Below are 21,872 nucleotides of genomic sequence, written 5' to 3'. Positions count from 1 at the left end.
TGTGGTGACCCACCTTCAACATTATCTAGACACTACCCAAACGCTAAGAGGGAGAGAGAAAGCCTTATGGGTTAGCCACAGGAAGCCTTTTGGACGGGTAACCAGCCAAACATTATCCAGATGGTTGAAACAGGTCCTCAGCATGGCAGGGATTAACACTAATGTTTTTAAATCCCATTCAACCAGGGCAGCGTCCACCTCAGCGGCGGATAGGATGCAGGTTCCCCTCGACCACATCCTCAGGGCAGCGGGATGGTCAAGGGAATCGACATTCCAACGATTTTACAACAAACCGCTGATGGAACAGGACGTCTTTGCGGATACTGTTTTACAAACCGCAAAGTTATGATTTAAAGCCCATGGGAGCTATTTTGTTTTTGTTATAGTTAATAAATATTTCTTTTATAACTAAACAAACTTGTTGGTCTCTAGCTACCACTTCCTCCCTCGATGACCTTTCGGCAGTGAGTGATATAACTGTTACACGGTTTGAAATCACAGACCTTTGAAGTCTTCACGTAGTCACTCACGTGACTCCGAAGTAAAATAGTAAGATTAAACGAGTACTTACCAGTACGAAGTTTGATCTGTATTTTATGAGGAGTTACGATGAGGGATTACGTGCCCTCCGCTCCCACCCTCATTATATAGATCAAATTCGGACTAATGTCTCGTTGGTCTTCACTATCTTTACTTCAACTAGTGTCTATCTGTGATTCCACACCGCTGCTTGGAAGTATGCCGCGCCTGCGCGCTGGGTGGGTTCTTCACGTAATCCCTCATCGTAACTCCTCATAAAATACAGATCAAACTTCGTACTGGTAAGTACTCGTTTAATCTTACTATTAAATAGTACACCCCTAAAATCATGATATTAGCAAACGAAAGGCAGCTGAAATTGTCAATATCTCTTTCTGTTAGGCTCACGCATTTAGCTAACTGCTTTACTATCTGGTTAGTTACTAAAACAATCTTGATCCTAAATTCCAGTTGTTTCTGAGCAGTAATCTTTGACCCAGATGCAAATATCCTGGAATTGTACAGCAGAGAATCGGGTTCATCCGATCATGCCTATCGGTGCTAATCCTATTTAGGCTTCTAACACACAATGACTTACCTAAACAAGTACCTGTCCAAATGTCTATTAAATGTTGTGATCGCATCTGCCTCTATCAGCTCATTTGGCAGCTCCTTCCCGATATGCACCACCATCTGTGTGGAAAAGCATATCCCTCAGGTTTTCTTGAAATCTCTCCCCTCCCACCTTGATATCTCCAAGTTTGCGGATGACACGAAGCTGGGGGGCAGTGTTAGCTGTGAGGAGGATGCTAGGAGGCTGCAAGGTGACTTGGATAGGTTGGGTGAGTGGGCAAATGCATGGCAAATGCAGTATAATGTGGATAAATGTGAGGTTATCCACTTTGGTGGCAAAAACAGGAAAGCAGACTATTATCTGAATGGTGGACGATTAGGAACAGGGGAGATGCAACGAGACCTGTGTGTCATGGTACACCAGTCATTGAAAGTAGGCATGCAGGTGCAGCAGACAGAGAAGGTTCACCAGACTGATTCCTGGGATAGCAGGACTCATATGAAGAAAGACTGAATAGACTCGGCTTGTACACGCTAGAATTTAGAAGATTGAGGGGGGATCTTATAGAAACTTACAAAATTCTTAAGGGGTTGAACAGGCTAGATGCAGGAAGATTATTCCCGATGTTGGGGAAGTCCAGAACTAGGGGTCACAGTTTAAGGATAAGAGGGAAGTATTTTAGGACCGAGATGAGAAAATCATTTTTTACACAGAGAGTGGTGAATCTGTGGAATTCTCTGCCACAGAAGGTAGTTGAGGCCAGTTCATTGGCTATATTTGAGAGGGAGTTAGGTGTGGCCCTTGTGGCTAAAGGGATCAGGGGGTATGGGGAGAAGGCAGGGATGGGATACTGAGTTGGATGATCAGCCATGATCATATTGAATGGCGGTGCAGGCTCGAAGGGCCGAATGGCCTACTCCTGCACCTATTTTCTATGTTTCTATGTTGATATGTGTAAATCCCCAGGGCCTGATGGTCTGCATCCCACGGAACGTTAGGAGGTGGCTCCAGAAATTGTGGACGCATTGGTGATCATTTTCCAATGTTTTATAGATTCAGGATCAGTTCTGTGGATTGGAGGGTAGCTAATGTTATCCCACTTTTTAAGAAAGGAGGGAAAGAGAAAACAGGGAATTATAGAACAGTTATCCTGACATCGGTGGTGGGGAAGATGCTAAAGTCAATTATAAAAGACGAAATAGCGGCACATTTGGATAGCAGTAACAGGATCGGTCTGAGTCAGCATGGATTTACAAAGTTGAAATCATGCTTAACTAATCTTCTGGAATTTTTTGAGGATGTAACTTGGAGAATGGACAACGGAGAACCAGTGAATGTAGTGTACATGGACTTTCGGAACGCTTTTGATAAGGTCCCACATAAGAGATTAGTGGGCAAAATTAAAACACATGGTATTGGTGGTAGGGTACTGACATGGATAGAAAATTGGTTGGCAGACAGGAAACAAAGACACCCTTAGTATTAAGGCAGTGCAGTGTAGGTTCACGAGGTTAGTCCCCGGGATGCCAGGACTGTCATATGAGGAAATATTGGAAAGACTGGGCTTGTATTCACTGGAATTTAGAAGGATGTAAGGGGATCTTAGAGAAACAAATAAAATTATAAAAGGACAGGACAAACTAGACGCAAGAAAAATGTTCCCATTGTTGGGGGAGTCCAGAACCAGAGCCACAGCCTAAGAATAAAGGGTCATTTAAAACTTCGATGAGAAAAAACTTTTTGATCCAGAGAGTTGTGAATTTGTAGAATTCTCTACCACAGAAGGCAGCAGGGGCCAATTCACTGGATCAATTTGAAAGAGAGTTAGATAGAGCTCTAGGGGCTAGCCGAATCAAGGGATATGGGGAGAAGGCAGGCACGGGTTACTAATTGTGGATGATCAGCCATGATCACAATGAATGGCGGTGCTGGCTCAAAGAGCCAAATGCCCTTTTCCTGCACCTATTTTCTATGTTTCTAGTAGGGATTAATGGGTCCTTTTTAGAATGGGAGGCAGTGACTAGTGGGGTACGGCAAGGCTCGGTGTGGGACCGCAGCTATTTACAATATACATTAATGATTTAGATGAAGGGATTAAAAGTAACATTAGCAAATTTGAAGATGACCAAAGCTGGGTGGCAGTGTGAACGGTGAGGAGGATGGTATGAGGATGGAGGTTGACTTGGACAGGTTGGGTGAGTGGGCAGATTTAATGTGGATTAATGTGAAGTTACCCACTTTGGTGGCTAGAACGGGAAGGCAGATTATTTTCTGAATGGTGTCAAGTTGGGAAAAGGGGAAGTACAACGAGATATGTGGGTTCCTTGTTCATTACTCACTGAAAATAAGCATGCGGGTACAACAGGCAGTGAAGAAAGCTAATGGCATGTTGACCTTCAGAACAAGAGGAGTTTAGTATCAGAGCAAAGAGGTCCTCCTGCAGTTGTACAGAGCGCTGGTGAGACCACATCTGGAGTATTGTGTGCAGTTTTGGTCTTCAAATTTGAGGAAGGATATTCTTGCTATTGAGGGAGTGCACTGTAGGTTCACAAGGTTTATTCCCGGGATGGCGGGACTGTCATATGTTGAAAAAATGGAGCGACTGGGCTGGTATACACTGGAATTTAGATGGATCAGAGAGGATCTTATTGAAACATATAAGATTATTAAGGGATTGGACACGCTAGAGACAGGAACCATGTTCCCGATGTTGGGGGAGTACAGAACCAGGGGCCAAAGTTTAAGAATAAGGGGTAGGCTATTTAGAACGGAGATGAAGAAAAACTTTTTCACACAGAGAGTTATGAATCTGTGGAATCCTCTGCCTCAGAAGGCAGTGGAGGCTGACTCTCTGGATGCTTTCAAGAGAGAGATAGAGCTCTTACAGATAGCAGAGTCAAGGGATATGGGGAAAAGGCAGGAACGGGGTACTGATTGTTGATGATCAGCCATGATCACAGTGAATGGCGGTGCTGGCTTGAAGGGCTGAATGACCTACTCCTGTACCTATTGTCTATTGTCTGATCATCATGTGTATCAAGGTAGCAATTATAGACCTGTTAGTTTGACTTCAGTGGTGGGCAAATTAATGGAAAAGATACTTAGAGACAATATATATAAGCATCTAGATAAACAGGGTCTGATTAGGAACAGTCAACATGGATTTGTGCCTGGAAGGTCATGTTTGACTAATCTTCTTGAATTTTTTGAAGAGGTTACTAGGGAAATTGATGAGGGTAAAGCAGTGGATGTTGTCTATATGGACTTTAGTAAGGCCTTTGACAAGGTTCCTCATGGAAGGTTGGTTAAGAAGGTTCAACTGTTGGGTATAAATGCAGGAATAGCAAGATGGATTCAACAGTGGCTGAATGGGAGAAGCCAGAGGGTAATGGTGGATGGCTGTTTATCGGGTTGGAGGCAGGTGACTAGTGGGGTGCCTCAGGGATCTGTGTTGGGTCCTTTGTTGTTTGTCATGTACATCAATGATCTGGATGAAGGTGTGGTAAATTGGATTAGTAAGTATGCAGATGATACCAAGATAGGGGGTGTTGTGGATAATGAAGAGGATTTCCAAAGTCTACAGAGTGATTTAGGCCATTTGGAAAAATGGGCTGAAAGATGGCAGATGGAGTTTAATGCTGATAAATGTGAGGTGCTACACCTTGGCAGGACAAATCAAAATAGGACGTACATGGTAAATGGTAGGGAATTGAAGAATACAGTTGAACAGAGGGATCTGGGTATAACCGTGCATAGTTCCTTGAAGGTGGAATCTCATATAGATAGGGTGGTAAAGAAAGCTTTTGGTATGCTAGCCTTTATAAATCAGAGCATTGAGTATAGAATCTGGGATGTAATGTTAAAATTGTACAAGGCATTGGTGAGACCAAATTTGGAGTATGGGGTACAATTTTGGTCGCCAAATTATAGGAAGGATGTCAACAAAATAGAGAGAGTACAGAGGAGATTTACTGGAGTGTTGCCTGGGTTTCAACAACTAAGTTGCAGAGGTGGGTTGAATAAGTTGGGTCTTTGTTCTCTGGAGCGCAGAAGGTTGAGGGGGGACCTGATAGAGGTCTTTGGAATGGTGAGAGGGATAGACGGAGTTGATGTGGACAAGCTTTTCCCTTTGAGAATAGGGAAGATTCGGACTGGAGGACATGACTTCGGAATTGAGGGACAGAGGTTTGGGGGTAGTATGAGGGGGAACTTCTTTACGCAGAGAGTGGTGGCGGTGTGGAATGGGCTCCCAGTGGAAGTGGTGGAGGCAGGTTCATTGGTATCATTTAAAAATAAATTGGATGGGCATATGGATGAGAAGGGAATGGAGGGTTATGGTGCGAGTGCAGGCAGGTGGGACTAAGGGGAAAAAAATTTGTTCGGCATGGACTTGTAGGGCCGAGATGGCCTGTTTCCGTGCTGTAATTGTTATATGGTTATATGGTTACAGTGAAAAACGTTTGTGTGCTATCCAATTAGATCAGATCTCACCATTCATGAGAACAATCAAACGATACACGTGCAACAGGTGCAAAGCGATAAATGCCTGAAAAATAGAGCTTTCCTGCATTGCAGCATTACTGTTCCAGAGAAAATGTCTAATGTTTGCAATGAGGTTAAGTGGAAGATCGAGACTGCACTCAAGCTTATGGGAGGACCGTTCAGTGGTCTGATAACAAGGGGAAGATGCTATTCCTGAATCTGGTGGTATGTGCTTCCAAGCTTTTGTATCAAAATTTTCCAACATGCCTTGGTCCTCTTGACCCTTAACCTTCTGGATGAGTCTACCATTCTAGTGAACTACATTCGATTTTTGCCTGAATGCATTATTTTAATTTTGTTTTGTGGCTTGGATTAGAAGATGCACAGCACTGTGATGCACAGCACTGGTTTCATATTTTGATCTCTTTTTCAAAGACTATTACCATTGCTCTAATGTTTTTATCTTGAAAATGATGATGGGTTTTATGTGTTTTCTTAAAAGTCCTTTAATCTTAAAATATGTATTGCATTTTATATATTCAGTTGGTTGTTTACATATCCAATTGATTCTTCCTCAGTGGGAATTGTTGTTAATCAGTTCATAGTGGATTTTTTTCCCTGCGTTCACTTCTTGCACTGTGTGTGTACGTGAGTCACTGATATTGTGTAGATTTCAATTACCATTTATGTAAAAATAAAAGAGGAAATTTATCCTGGAGAATTTCACTAATAGTTTAGGATTGTTTAATGTTATAATCAGCATTGCCGCACCATCCAATGCAGTAGTTTAGTTTCTTCTGTTTAAAATTCATGACTGCACTGTGGGCATGCTTGGAAATTAGCACAGCTGGAAAGGTGTTTGTATTAGTTGGCTGCTATAAACTCTCACTGAAATGGGAAGATTGTTTTAGACATTCATGCTAAAATTATACACCTGTATCTGCACGGCTAGAATGAGAATTCACCATTAATGGAAGAAGGGCTTTTTATTATGCTTTAATGTTGGACACAAGAATAAAAAAGTCCCAACACTTGTATTTTGGCACAGCGGTAGAGTTGCTGCCTTACAGCGATTGCAGCGCCGGAGACCCGGGTTTGATCCCTACTACTCGAGCTGTCTGTACGGAGTTTGTACGTTCTCCCCGTGATCGCGTGAGTTATCTCCGGAATCTTCAATCCATTCTCCGGAATCTCCCACACTCCAAAGGTGTACAGGTATGTAGGTAAATTGGCTTGGTAAATGTAAAAAAAATGTATTTAGTGTGTAGGATAGTGTTAATATGCGAGGATCGCTGGTTGGCGCGGACTTGGTGGGCCGAAGGGCCTGTTTCTGCGCTGTATCTCGAAACTAAAAAAAACTAAACAAAAACATTTACATTGCAGTCATGCCTTGAATGGTATGGTATGTTAGCATTCATAGCAAAAAGATTGCGAATGGTATGTTAGCATTCATAGCAAAAGGACACGAATGGTATGTTAGCATTCATAGCAAAAGGATTTGAGTACAGGAGCAGGGAGGTTCTACTGCAGTTGTACAGGGTCTTGGTGAGACCACACCTGGAGTATTGCGTACAGTTTTGATCTCCTAATCTGAGGAAATACATTCTTGCCGTAGAGGGAGTACAGAGAAGGTTCACCAGACTGATTCCTGGGATGTCAGGACTTTCATATGAAGAAAGACTGGATAGACTCGGCTTGTACTCGCTAGAATTTAGAAGATTTTGGGGGATCTTATAGAAACTTACAAAATTCTTAAGGGGTTGGATAGGCTAGATGCCGGAAGATTGTTCCCGATGTTGGGGAAGTCCAGAATAAAGGGTCACAGTTTAAGGATAAGGGGGAAATCTTTTAGGACCAAGATGAGAAAAACATTTTTCACACAGAGAGTGGTGAATCCCTGTAATTCTCTGCCACAGAAGGTAGTTGAGGCCAGTTCATTGGCTATATTTAAGAGGGAATTAGATGTGGCCCTTGTGGCTAAAGGGATCAGGGGGTATGGAGAGAAGGTAGGTACAGAATACTGAGTTGGATGATCAGCCATGATCATATTGAATGGCGGTGCAGGCTCGAAGGGCCGAATGGCCTACCCCTGCACCTATTTTCTATGTTTCTATGTTTAAAGGTAATGCCGCAATACATATGGGTCTTAATAAATAGAAGCAGGAATAAGCCATCAGTTTTTTTGAGAATCCTCTGCCACTTACCTAGGTCATGATTCATCTTACAATAGTAGGTCAATAGCCTTGTGCTGAAAATCAGTGAATACCATCTGTATTAATCTTGCCTGTAATCAAAACCCCATGGAATAAAAATATCAAATTGTAGCATCATTGTCATGCACTAAAACACGGTAGAAATGAAACAGATATTTGAAGAATTCATCTTTAGAATTTAAGTGTTTTACTTTTATTTTTAGTTACTTAAATCCATTGAATAGGTATTACATTTCTCTGCCACCAGTCCCAAAAGTCTTTGACATCACTTAAGTTAGCCTTGCCTAGTTTGATAGACAAACTTCTAACAATGTATGTGACCAATTTTTGCCTAATGTTAAGTATTAACGAGTTCAGATTCAGCTGCTGAACCCTTGCATCATTTGCATGTTGGCAGTTTTGGTTTAGTTTAGAGATACAGCATGTAAACAGGCTCTTTGGCCCATCAAGTCCACAATGACCATTGATCACCTATTAACACTAGTTCTATGTTATCCCACTTTCTTATCAGCCCCCTAGAGACCTGGAGCAATTTACAGAGGCCAATTAACCTACAAACCCGCATGTCTTTGGTGTTTGAGAGGAAACTGGAGCACCCAGAAGAAACCCTCGCGGCCATAGAGAGAACATGCAAACTCCACACAGACAGCACCCGAGATCAGGATCGAACTTGGGTCCGTGGCGCTATGAGGCAGCAGCTCTACCAGTTGCGCCACCGTGCTGCCCGTAGAATAACCTTTCTTCTTTCAAACTTTGAGTAGTTTTAAAAAGTGGAACTTCAGTTGATGGTGTTGACATTATTTTAGTAAAAGGTGGTCCCAACCCTTAATGGTCTAATAGAATATTTAATTAATTAATTAATAATAATAATACTTTCAAGTCATTTAAACAATAATTGTATTGTTAGGTTCTAATTCTAAACTACAAGAATATGCCAGTCTATCACGATATTACATGCAGAAATGTTGCACCCTTCTCCTTTCATTTTCTTTAATGAATATTGTAGGGTTCACAATCCCCAGGAGACCAAGAATGCTGATAATGGTTCAGTTTAGTTAGATAAAATGGCACTTCCAAGGAGAGAGAGGTAGAGTTGGTTAACATTCAAGTGGGTGTGAAGCTATGACCCAGATCAGAGAGTGAATGCATTAAAGAACAGCATCGAAGAGGGGAACAAGCATTTACTTTTTGTGGAAAATTCAAAAGTAAAAGTTTTAACAAAGGAAGAGAATCATTGCAGGAGATGTTCAGGCAGCAATGGAACTAAAAAGTTCATTGAGCTGAATAATGAAGAAAGACGTTGGTGTTGAATGCTACGGTTGATTGAGCCAAAAGTTACCAAGGACCAGGAGTGATCAGGGATCACTGTTCCTGAAAATGTTACCTGAAACTCTCATTTACGGCAGTAACAGTCGTAGATGCCTAATTTAAGGTTGATCTGATGATGGGAAGCAACTTTTTTAAGGATGTTAAAGAGGAAGTGTAAGTTGGACCAGAGACAGTTCATAATGCGTTTGTATGGGATAGAGGAAGGAAAATGGTGAAATTATTTTTAAACTGATCGTTGTAGTAGGAGGTGGATCCCACTATGGGCAAGATAAGGTAATTGAGGGAATTAGAAAAATTAGACAGTCTCTACCTTTGTTAAAATAAAACCACAAGTTTCTCATATTTGTTGTAATTAGATGATGAAAGCAAATTAAATATATGGTATTTTTGCTTTGGAGTATGTTCCTGGAATAGAGTTCTTTTGAACACAGGTGACTGAGGCCAATTATAGTTTAGTTTAAGTTATAGACACAGTGCAGAAACAGGCCCTATGGGCCACCGAATTCGTGCTGATCAACAACCCTTGCACACTAGCACAATCCTACACACTAGGGACAATTTACAATTTTACCAAGCCAATTAACCTACAAACCTGTACCTTTTTGTAGTGTGGGAAAACCAGACATCCCAGGGAAAACCCACGCAGGTCACGGGGAGAACGTTCAAACTCCATGCAGACAACACCCATATTCAGGATCGAACCCAGGTGTCTGGCCCTGTAAGGCAGCAACTCTACTACTGCGCCACCGTGCCGCCCGTGATATGTTGAGTGACCACTGTATTTTGAAATGGAAATCTAAGTTGGGCCTTTCAGCTAAGGGGCTGAAGTTGGGATACATGCCAGGACAAATATGAGAAAGTGCTGATCTAGAATGGAGAAATCAAATTGGAACTGTAAGCGTAATTGATAATTGGTGACACCAGAAGTACCGAGAGGAGTTAGTATTGGTTTATTATTTTCATGTGTACTTAGGTATAGTGGAAATACTCTGTTTTTAGTGCTCTCCAGGTAGATCATACCACAAAAGAGAAAATAAGCAGAGAGCAGAATTTAGTGTAACATTTACAGAGAAAGTGTGAATAAAAAATATTTAAGGGCCATAATGAGGTAGATTGGAAGATTGGGAATTCATCCCTACTACGAAGAAAAAACCTCAAAGTTGTTCCTTTAAATTTGCATTCATAAGTGACAGAAAATATCCGTGCATCTTTCCAGAAAATGTTACCTTCATAGCAAAGCTGAGCATTTTGGATGACATTTTGGAGTATCATAAAATTAAGAGTGTTGGGTGCTCTCAGACAATATCTGGATGTGGCCATCACTTTGTAGCTGACTTGATACCGCATTTAGTATAGGTGCACAACCTTTTATCCGAAGATCCAAATAACGAAAATCTCCGAATAGCAGACATTTTTTCAGTCCTTGAAGAAAGGTCCTTGAAGACTTTCACCGAGGGCGGCCCGCAGAGGTGACAGCGGAACCTCCGGTCGGTCCTCGAAGAAAGGGGAACTAAATCCCCATTCATAAAAGAGAAGGTGAGGGTATATTGCACGGGAGGGTTAATAATTGACAATCTGCTGCTGCCTGGCCGCTGAGTTAAAAAAGTTCCCACGGTAGACTCACGATACACAGTGTATCGTGAGTCTTGCGTGGGAACTTTTTAACTCAGCGGGCAGGCAGCAGCAAATTGTCGCTCCCTTCAGTTTCACCCCACCTACACCCCTCTGCTTCCCGGCCATGTGTGTGACCCCTTCCCTCCCCTCTCCAGCTCCCCGCGCATTGCACCGGCGCGGGGGCTTTGCACTGTCTTCACGTTGGAGCCAGTGCCAGTCACCGGAGACGTCAGGACCAACGGGACACCGACCCCCAGGCCCACTGCAAGCACGGAGAACCCAGAGACCCACAGCCAGCAGCAGCCCAGCCCCGTTCCAATTCCAGAGGAACACGCTCTCCGCTGTCCCCGTAGGGACAGAAGCTGATGGCTCGGGCTGTGACGTCTCCGGCCACCCCCCTGTACAGGAGCTGAGACTGGGAACTGTGGGGTTGTTTGCAGTTGCAGAGGGAGGGGGCAAGGGCGGTACAGTTCCCAGTCTCAGCTCCATTCCAGGGGGGTGACCGGAGACGTCAGGACCAACGGGACACCGACTGCAAGCACGGAGATCCCAGAGACTCACAGCCAGCAGCAACTCTAGCCCAGCCCCGCTCCAACTCCAGAGGAACCCGGGTTGCGGATGAGGGGGCGCAGCCCGATGAGGGGGCGCAGCTCGGGTTGTGGGCGAACTGCCACTTGTCGCTGTAGCGGCCCATCGGGGAGCGGGTTCCTGTTGGTCCTGACGTCTCCGGCCATCCCCTTGGACAGGAGCTGAGAGACGTCAGGACCACCAGAAGCCGCTCCCCGATGCGCCGCTACAGCGACAAGTGGCAGTTCGCCCACAGCCCGAGCTGCGCCCCCTCATCGGGACACCGACCCCCAGGCCCACTGCAAGCACGGAGATCCCAGAGACTCACAGCCAGCAACAACTCTAGCTAGCCCAGCCCCGCTCCAACTCCAGAGGAACCCGGGTTGCGGATGAGGGGGCGCAGCTCGGGCTGTGGGCGAACTGCCACTTGTCGCCGTAGCGGCCCATCAGGGAGCGGATTCCTCTGGAGTTGGAGGGACAGGGAGACACAGCGGCTTTTGAGAATGGTGGGCAATCACTTCCAAAGTTCTGCCCACACAGTCAGCACACCTCTCCTACACTTGTCTCCCGCACTAAGATCATCTCGCAGAGAATGATCCCAGCCTAACCCTCCCTATTCTCTCCTATTCTGCAAGAAAAAACTACATTGAAGACTCAAACTCGCGATCGAGTAACTACCGGGATCGAGGCGCAAACTCGCGACCTTGCGGATATGAGCCGAGCACTCTACCACTGAGCCAGCCGTTAAAATCTACGCTAAAAATCTTCCATTCCGAAAGCCGAAAAATTCTGAATTACGAAAAGTGTCTGGTCCCAAGGCTTTCGGATAAAAGGGATAAAAGGGAATACACGTATCGTGGAATGTTCAAGCACGCTTGCAAACAGAATTTGCAAAAATTGGTTCATGGCACTACCCACAGTTAGAATTTCCTTTAGGTTTTGGATCAAGGCACTGCAAGTAGAGTAAATATTTAGACACGTTGAAAAGCTGTTATTTAACAACATTAAGTACAGAATGGATTACTTTTGATATATATTCGCATACTGCTGTAGTACTGAAATTGGCCTCTGTGCCCTGTCACAATGTGTATGAAATAATGGAAATTTCAGGAAAATAACTGCTTCTCTGATTGTATTCCATTGTTCATTCCATTTTTAAAAATATATATTTTCTTTGCAGAAATTAACAAATTTCAAATCTGCATTAGCTGAATGGTATAATTTGCCACTAGATAAAAAGAATAGCATGTACTCTATTTATAATCTTTTGGTTATATATTTAGTTTATTTATGATCACTTATTTTCTCCTGGTTTTGATTGTTAATTTTTCTTTCTCCTTCATTTATCCTTACCAACCCAAAAAGGTGCAATTAAGAAATTTGAAAGGAGGATTTTCTTTCTTCATGGATTCATTCTGAGGATAAGACTAAGCTATATGCCATTTTTAACAAAAGGAAATTTGCAAAAAAACAATTAAATGGCTCTTGGTAAATGGTTGGATTTGAACAAAATCAAATCTGCTGATTTGGTAGACTTGACATTTCCTATTTCTCGCAACAGTTTTAGTAACTTTTTTATTAATGTCAAGAGTGTTTTATTATCATGTCCCAGATAGAACAATGAAATTCTTACTTGCTGCAGCACAGCAGAATATGTAATCATAATAAATAATATAACAAAACTCAGTTAAAAAAGAACAATAACAGTGCAATAATAATAATAATAATAGTCTATTGTAGTTCATAGCTTATAAGGTTTTAGTGTTTAATAGCCTGATGGTTGTAGGGAAGAAGCTGTTCCTGAACCTGGACATTACAGTTCTCAGGCTCCTGTACCTTCTTCCCGATGGCAGTGGTGGGATGAGTGTGTGGCCAGGATGGTGTGGGTCTCTGATGATGCTGGCTGCCTTTTTGAAGCAGCGACTCCGATAAATCCCTTCGATGGTGGGGAGGTCAGAGCCGGTGATGGACCGGGCAGTGGTCAATTTTTTGCAGTCTTTTCCACTCCTGGGCGTTCAAGTTGCCGAACAAGGCCACGATGCAATCTGCCAATATGCTCTCTACTGTGCACCTGTAGAAGTTCAAGAGAATCCTATTTGACATACCGAATCTCCGTAACCTTCTCAGGAAGTAGAGGCGCTGATGTGCTTTCTTTATAATTGCATCAGTGAGCTGGGTCCAGGAAAGATCTTCGGAAATATGCACGCCCAGGAATTTCACGTTTTTGACTCTCTCCACCATGATGTAAACAGGATTGTGGATCCTCAACCTTCCAAAGTCCACAATCAAATCTTTGGTTTTGCTGATATTGAGAGCCAGGTTGTTGTGCTGGCACCATTTAGTCAGTCGGTCGATCTCACTTGAAAGTTGAGTAGCTGTTCTTGCCAATTTTCCCTCAAAAACTTAATATTGACGTAAGGTTCAATGAGTATTGATTCTCCTTTGCTAATTCACTTAAGTTGACAGATGGACTTTGGAAATTAGTCCTTGGGAACATGCTGTGTCTCTCTCTCTCTCATGCACATTTCCAGCAAGGATTGTTAGCAGCAAGAAGCTTACTTTGTTTTCTTTTGTAATCCGAGGCCCATTGTAATGCCCATTAGGAGTACGGTTTGGCTGCAGGTTTATGTCTTTGACCAATCATAACCAACACATGGAGACTTTTACGTCATCAGATGAGGCGACATTCAGATCCAATTCTGAGAGATGAAAGCTAGTATTTCCTCTAAAGGATTACCCTGGTTACGTTTTAAGTGTTAATGTTTTTTTTCTAATTTGTTCCTAGTTGTCTGCTCAGTGCAGCACGCAATGCTGTATTGAGCCATCAGTTAGGGTGCAATTTTGTGGCTTCAGGATGCTATACTGTTCAGCTATTCTTGTGTGTCAGCAATAATTATAAAGACATGTTTCTCCTGAATTTGTCCATTTCTCATGGCAGTGCACCTGAGATGTTTGCTGCGACAAATCAAACAGAAAAACGATACACCTCCTGTTAGTCCGTTGCCTAGACATTTTTCCATTATAAAAAAAACAGAAAAAAATACATCCCGCAGTTCTGTGGTTTCTCTTTATTGTTAAGAAACTTGGCTATGCTTTAATATTTCTTTGAACCCTATTTGTAAGACATTCTGAAAATGATAGCATCATTGAAAAATGTCATATTTGGCAGCTTCTTTTCTCCCAAGTGTAATAACATTATTTCAAAACCAGAAACAAGATAGGAGTTAAGCAGCATTAGTTATAAACACTTCCAATTTTGAAGTTTTCACATTTGGCCAAAACACGGGAGACCATTCAGCCATTAAATTTATGCCAACTTACTTATAGTCTCAGATCAATCCATTCTCTCACTTAATACAGGTATCTCGGTACTTTATTCCCTCAAAGATGCCCATGAACAACAATTAGTATCCCACCAAGCACCTATACATTTACACTGCCCATTAATCTAACAACCAGTTCTTATTTGGGATGCAGGAGGAAAACGGAGCACCTGGAAAGATCAAATTCAAATTAAGCAGATTACAATTCGATGATTTCTGGAGTCATTGGGACATGTAGAGGCCCTTCGGTCTACTGTTCAAACTGGCCATCCAATCCCTTTTAACAGGCCTTATTCTGTAATATGCTTTTGTGATTCAAATGGACATTTACATTTTATGAGTGTTTATTCCTTCACCATTCCCTCATGCATTGTTTTTCCACATTCCAACCAATGTTTGGATGAAATTCCCTCTACACATTTTTTTTCCGCATCTTAAAAACCTTTGTCCTTTAGTTTTTATTTATGGACTTCATAGTTTTGTATAGTTCTAATCAAGTCTTCTTAAATTCTTCCACTGCAAGGAAAACATGTACTTCTTAACTAAAGCACCTGTGCAATCACGCCCTTATTACAGAGTGACAACAAGAAAGGTCTCGACCCGAAATGCCACCCATTCCTTCTCTCCTGAGATGCTGCCTGTCCCGCTGAGTTACTCCAGTATTTTGTGTCAATATACTAGATTGTCGACTGTATTCTAGCAGTGACATAATCAATATTTAATAAAATGGTACAGTAACTCCCTCTGCCATTGTTCAATAAATGATCAATATCATGCTGCAGGCTACAACTACCCTTCTCATTATCAATAACAATGCCAATTTATATGTCATTTGTGAACCTGCAAATCCTATATCCTAAGATAGATACAAAAAGCTGGAGTAACTCAGTGGGTCAGACAGCATCACTGGAGAAAAGGAATAGGTGATGTTTCGGGTCAAGACTTTTCTTCAGACTGAGAGTCAGGGGAAAGAGAAACGAGTGATATAGACGGTGATATCGTCTACAGAAATATAGAAGAAATGAATGAAAGATATGCAAAAAAGTAACAATGATAAAGGAAACAGGCTGTGGGCACGGTGAAAACGAGTTAGAGACAGCAAGACGACTTTAGTACAATAACTTGGATGGGGAAGGAGTGGAGAGAGAGGGGATGAAAGGGTTTAGGGCCAGTCCCACTTACGTGTCCTTGGCACGCAAATTACGCGACCTTGTGGTCGCGTTGAGCCGAGACGGTCGAGCGAAGGTCGGGCGCGACTACATGCGTAGGCACAGCCGTCTGGAGCGCGTGACATCATTTGAAGATGGACACAAAGCTGGAGTAACTCAGCAGGACCGGCAGCATCTCTGGAGCGAAGGAATGGGTGACGTTTCGTGTCGCGACTCTTCTTCACTCTGAAAAGAAGGGTCTTGACCCGAAACGTCACCCATTGCTTGACCCGAAATGTCACCCACAACTCCATACCCCTCTGTGCTTCTAAGTGGGACCGGCCCCGCGCGGCCATACGGTGCCCGTATGCCTCAAGCGACCACGAGGTTGCGTAATTTGCGAGCCAAGGACGCATGTGGGACAGGCCCTTTACTTGAAGTTAGAGAAATCAAAATTCGTATATCAGGGTTAAGCCCAAATGAAATATGAGGTGCTTTTCCCCCAATTTGCGTTTGACCTCGCTCTAACAATGGAGTGAACATCCTATATTCACATTAATGTTTATAACAAACATAAAAGGTCCCAGCACCATTTGCTGTGGTACACCATTATTAACAAGCTTTCAACCACAAATGTAACACTCCATCTTCTAATTTGCCAACTTACCTTGGATCTTATGGCACATCTTTTGGGTCAGTTTCCCATGTGGGACCTTGTAAAGGTTTCAAAGTTGTAGCATTTTTACATTTAAATAAGAAAGTAAGCTAATTAAGCTGTATGTTCATTTCTTGAAGTGCAATTTTAAGCCCCCCCCCCCCCCCGCAGACATGGTTGATACAAACACGAAAAATACAAAGCAATGCAACCAACGTATTAACTTTTCCTTAACTACTCTTCCTTGATTGTTAAGACTCTCCAAGGCAAGTATTAAAGTCATAAAAAATATGTTTTATCTGCTGAGAGTGTGGCAACCCGGTCCATAGCTCCAGGCCTAGCCTCAGACACCAGCTTACGTGGATGAGATGTCAGGTCCAGGACTAATAGTACGTGGGTTGGTCAAGATAACACGTTAATCCATGATAAATTAGTGTTTCTATTGTGTTGGTGTAATCTGTGTGCATTCCAATTAAACGCACTTTCAACAGAACTTTTAATGTGGGTTTTTTGCTCGAGATGAAGATCTTAAACCTAGCACCAAGCTCATTTCTCTAATTTCAAGTAACTGTTGCATTTCCTCTCTCTCCATTCCTTCCCTACCCTAGTCGCCCTGCTAGTTTTACTGTTCGTGTCCCCTCGTTATCACCATTAAAAGCCAACCATGGACCATTTTGAGCTGTCTCTGATTTGTTCTGTACCTTTGCATACCCCTGACACTCAGTCTGAAAAAGTGTCTAGACCTGAAACGTTACCTATTCCTTTTCTCTAGAGATGCAGCCTAGCCCACTGAGTTACTCTAGCATTTAGTATCTATCTTCAATGTAAACCAGCAACTGCAGTTCCTTCCTACATATTCATTGCGAATTAAATGTGATTGTATGTGATGGGCCCGGTGATGTCATGTGGCTATAGCATATTTAAACTTCTGAAGATCACTATGATCCAGAACAAAGATGATTACAACAAAATAATTTCAGCCATAATTGATGAACCAAACTTCAGAAGCTCAATGCATCTCAGAAGAAGAAAGATGCCTCTGCACTTTATTCAAGGATGCAGCCTTACCATTTAGATTTGGTACTGTTGATTAGTTAGTAGTCAAGAACAGGAGGTAGTGATCACTCATGAAAGAGGTATAGGATGTAGACATAGTGTTGGAGGAACTTGAAGCCTTGTATTTGTCCAACAGATACACAGTTCTTGCAACCTGTGTGACCAAGAGCTGGGACTACAGGGAAGATTATAAAAGGAAGGTACACAAAAATGCTGGAGAAACTCAGCGGGTGCAGCAGCATCTATGGAGCTAAGGAGATAGGCAACGTTTCGGGCCGAAACCTTTCTTCAGACTGAAGAAGGGTTTCGGCCCAAAATGGAGACGGCGATTTTCCAGCATCTGCAGTTCCCTCTTTAACAAGATTATCAAAGGACTGGACAAGCTAGATGCAGGAAAAATGTTCCCAATGTTGGGCGAGTCCAGAACCAGGGGCCACAGTTATAAACTGAGAAGACTGAGGTGAGAAAAAACTTTTTCATCAAGAGAGTTGTGAAATTGTGGAATTCCCTGCCATAGAGGGCAGTGGAGGCCAAATCACTGGATGGATTTAAGAGTGAATTAGATAGAGCTCTAGGTGCTAGTGGAATTTAGGGATATGGGGAGAAGGCAGGCACGGGTTATTGATTGGGGACGATCAGCCATGATCACAATGAATGGCGATGCTGGCTCGAAGGGCCGAATGGCCTCCTCCTGCACATATTTTCTATATTTCTATGTTTCTATGAATAAACAGGCCATAAACTGTATCATAAGGGCTATTGTGCGAGTATAAAAGTAAGTGTGGTAGTGGATGGCCATGCAGGAGGACTAAAAGAGTTTCATCTGAGAGAATATGAACAGCTGGTTTGCTTTAAAAAATAGAACCGAGATCTCAATGATTTATGTCTTTCTAACCCAAGCCATGTGCAAATTAGAATAAACTAAATAAGATCAGAGAGGTAAGTATGATTCAACGTTTAACGTTTGAGAAATGGACCTTAATTCATAAGGGCGCTGGCATTAACATTAAGGAAAGGGGAAGTTGTCCTTCAGGACGTGCTTCACAGGAATTAGGTTGGGATTAATGTCATGGGTGACTAAGGCTGCAGATAATGTGGTGATGGTTCAGATGAGGGGAAATTTGGAATGTTAATCAAGAGAACAGGGCAGGTTAATGTTAACCAGATTGTTAGAGGAAGTGGTAGAGCTTAGAAACTAGTTCAGTTGCACGAAGGGAAAAATAATTAAAAAAACAAAATTAAATCTCTTTATCTAAATGCATGGAACATTAGTGGCAAGAGACTGAATTAATGACAGAAATGCATGAGTAAAATCTGACCAAGATTTGGAACTAAATATTCTGAGGTAGTTGCCGTTTTGGTAGGACAGGCAGAAAGAAAAATAATGTGGATAGCTTCGTTAATAAAAAGATTGAGCGCCAAACTACCTTCCTTTCATTAATGAAGCGTACAAAGGTCCTTCACGAATCAGCTTCCTGATAGGATATCACCAACTTCTGACAACAAAGGCCAGCAAAGAGAATCTAGAAAATGTGGACAACTCCATGCAACTCGGAGTCACCTCACCAAAGGCAGGCACTATTATGTTTTGTTGCCTTGAAGTCTTACGTTCAAGGTCAAGAATGGAGACAGTGCTTTGTGTCATAGTTCTCTTTTAATAGATCTGACTATAAAATGGCTTGGACTGGCTTCTCATTCTGAATCTGTTCCTGATCTCTAGCTCACGTGACTTAACTAGGTCATGCACTTAATTTGCATGTCACAACACAGTTTCAATTCTAACAATATAACTTTTTTTTTTAAAGAAGGGGGTTCTTTAAAAAAAAGTTTATATTTACATAATCTGTGTAAGATAAATAATCTGTGTAAATTCTGTTCGTTCAAATCTGTGCATCCAGTTTCAATTTGTTTACTCTGCCTTTATATTTAATTTGGATCACAGTATCTGGATGGTGGTTTTATGTTCTTTCTACTTCTTCTAGATTTGGTATTAATGTATGTTCTGTGTTCTTTGTCTTTTAACTCATTTGGCTTAACATCTGATGACATCACAGATTGTGTGTTTTGCGCTGATGTTGGTGTTGTGCCCCATGTTGGCAGTGTGGTTGCAGGTGTTGTGGGTGTTGATCGTGAACATCACTGGTTGACTAGGTCAGGCCCCTGTTCCTCCTTAACTGCTTCCCAGTCTCCGTTTTAATGATGTATGATCTAGGAGTCTTTGCTTTTCTCACGATTTTTGCAGGTGTCCATAATTTCAGAACAGGATCCTGAGCATGAACATGCTGTCCATTCAGCAGTTCTGGCAATGTTTTGGCATGTCTGTTGAAATACTGACTTCCTTCAGTTTAAGCATCAGTCAGACTTTGTCGTACTTCCACCTGGTCTTGCGGAGGATGTATTTTGTTTTGCCGAGTTGTTTTCTACTTTCTGCCATTTAGTAGCTCTGCTGGTGTTGCTCTGAGTGACAAGAAGGCAAGATCGGGATCTTTGTGTCCCGGCATTTGAAGAGCATTTTCTTCACAGTTTGGACCTGTCTTTCTGTGAACCCATGTCCCCTTGGTTATTGCAGCTATAAGGTGGTGACGATGAACCCGTATTCTTCTAACAATTCCTTCAATTCTTTCAAGGCAAATTGGGTCCCATTATCACAAATCACCTTCTGAGGTATCACTTGCTCAGCAAACGTTTGTGTACCTTCGATTTTCCAGCATCTGCAGTTCCTTCTTAAACACAAGAATCTGTGCTGCTGTGTATATTGTTGATGCCCTCAGGTCTTTCAACTTTCTGATGAATGGGAATTTTGCTACTTTCAAGTACCATTCGTGATTGCAGGTGAAGAAATCCATACTCAAGGTGTGCGATGGCCTTGGTGGCATCTCACTGGTTACGTCTTCTTTCTGTCATGTGTTCCTATATTTTTGGCATACACCACATTCATAAGGTTATAACTGATATGAGCAGGATAAAGCCATTTGGCCCTTCAAGTCTGCTGATTTATCTCTCCTCATCCCATTCTCATGCCTTCCCCATAGCCCCTGAAACCCATACTAATCAAGAATCTATCTATCTCTGCCGTGAAAATATCCATTGACTTGGCCTCCACAGCCTTTTTGGCAAAGAATTCCACAGATTCACCACCCTCCTCAACTCCTTCCTAAAGGAACATCCTTTAATTCTGGGGCTATGACCTCTAGTCCTAGACTCTCCCATTCGTGGAAACATCTTCTTCACATCCACTCTATACAAGCCTTTCACTATTCGGAAAGTTTCAATGAGGTCTCACCTCATCCTTCTAAACTTAAGCAAATACAGGCCCAGTGCCGTCAAACGGTCATCATATGTTAACGCAATCATTCCTGGGATCATTCTAGTAAACCTCCTCTGGACCCTCTCCAGAGCCAGCACATCCTTCCTCAGATATGGGGCCCAAAATTGTTCTCAATACTCCAAGTGCCGCCTGACCAGCGCTTATGGAGCCTCAGCATTACATTGTTTTGGTATTCTAGCCCTCTTGAAATAAATGCTAGCATTGCCTTCTTTACTACCAATTCAAATTGCAAATTAACATTTTGGGACCAGCACTCCCAAGTCCCTCTGCACACCCGATTTCAAGATTCTCTTCCCCCATTTAGAAAATAGTATACGCCTTTATTCCTACTGCCAAAAGGCATGACTCCACACTTTGCTGCACTATATTCCATCTGCCACATTTCTGCCCACCCAACCTGTCCAAGTCCATCTGCAGTGTCACTGCTTTCGCTACACTACCTGGCCCTCCACGTGTTTTCGTATCATCTGCAAACTTTGCCACAAAGTTTTCAAACCTCTCATCCAAATCATTAATATACAATGTGAAGAGTAGTGGCCCCAGCACCTCCCCCGGCGGAACTCCATTAGTCATTGGCAACCAACCAGAAAAGGCCCCCTTTATTGCCACTCTTTGCCTTCTGCCATCCAGCCAACCTGCTATCCATGCTAGTATCTTCCCTTTGATACCATGGCGACAAACACAAGATGGAAATTCAATGATACTTTATTGTCACATGTACCTAGATAGAGAGAAATTCTTTGTTTTGCATACAATTCAGTAAAATCATATTATACATAAGCACATTTGTAAATATGTAAGAAAGTGCAAAACCTAAACCAGTAACTTACCCACAACTGACATCGGGTTCATCAGCATAGGATGTTAAATCTTTTGTTCCATGGGCAGCAGCCTCTTCAAGAGGAATTTGCTGTTGTTTTTAATTGGATTGTCTTGATTTTTGAAGTTGAATCACACCATTGGTTTAGGGGGGAATGCATCTCACTCACCATTAATATTCAGTTTCTGTGAACTATAGCATTTAGCTCAAATTCTGCATTTTTTAATGGATTACATTATCTGTC

General features: G+C 42.4%; 1 protein-coding gene across 1 annotated transcript in view; it reads left to right on the top strand.

The window, feature by feature from the left end:
* dym (dymeclin) overlaps positions 1-21,872 on the top strand; it is a 304,411-nt gene that overhangs the window by 173,090 nt on the left and 109,449 nt on the right.

The sequence above is a fragment of the Leucoraja erinacea genome, chromosome 1 (assembly GCF_028641065.1).
Source record: "Leucoraja erinacea ecotype New England chromosome 1, Leri_hhj_1, whole genome shotgun sequence".
NCBI lineage: Eukaryota > Metazoa > Chordata > Chondrichthyes > Rajiformes > Rajidae > Leucoraja > Leucoraja erinaceus.
Note: the sequence above shows the minus strand (reverse complement) of the source record. Positions and strands in the feature narration are given on the sequence as shown.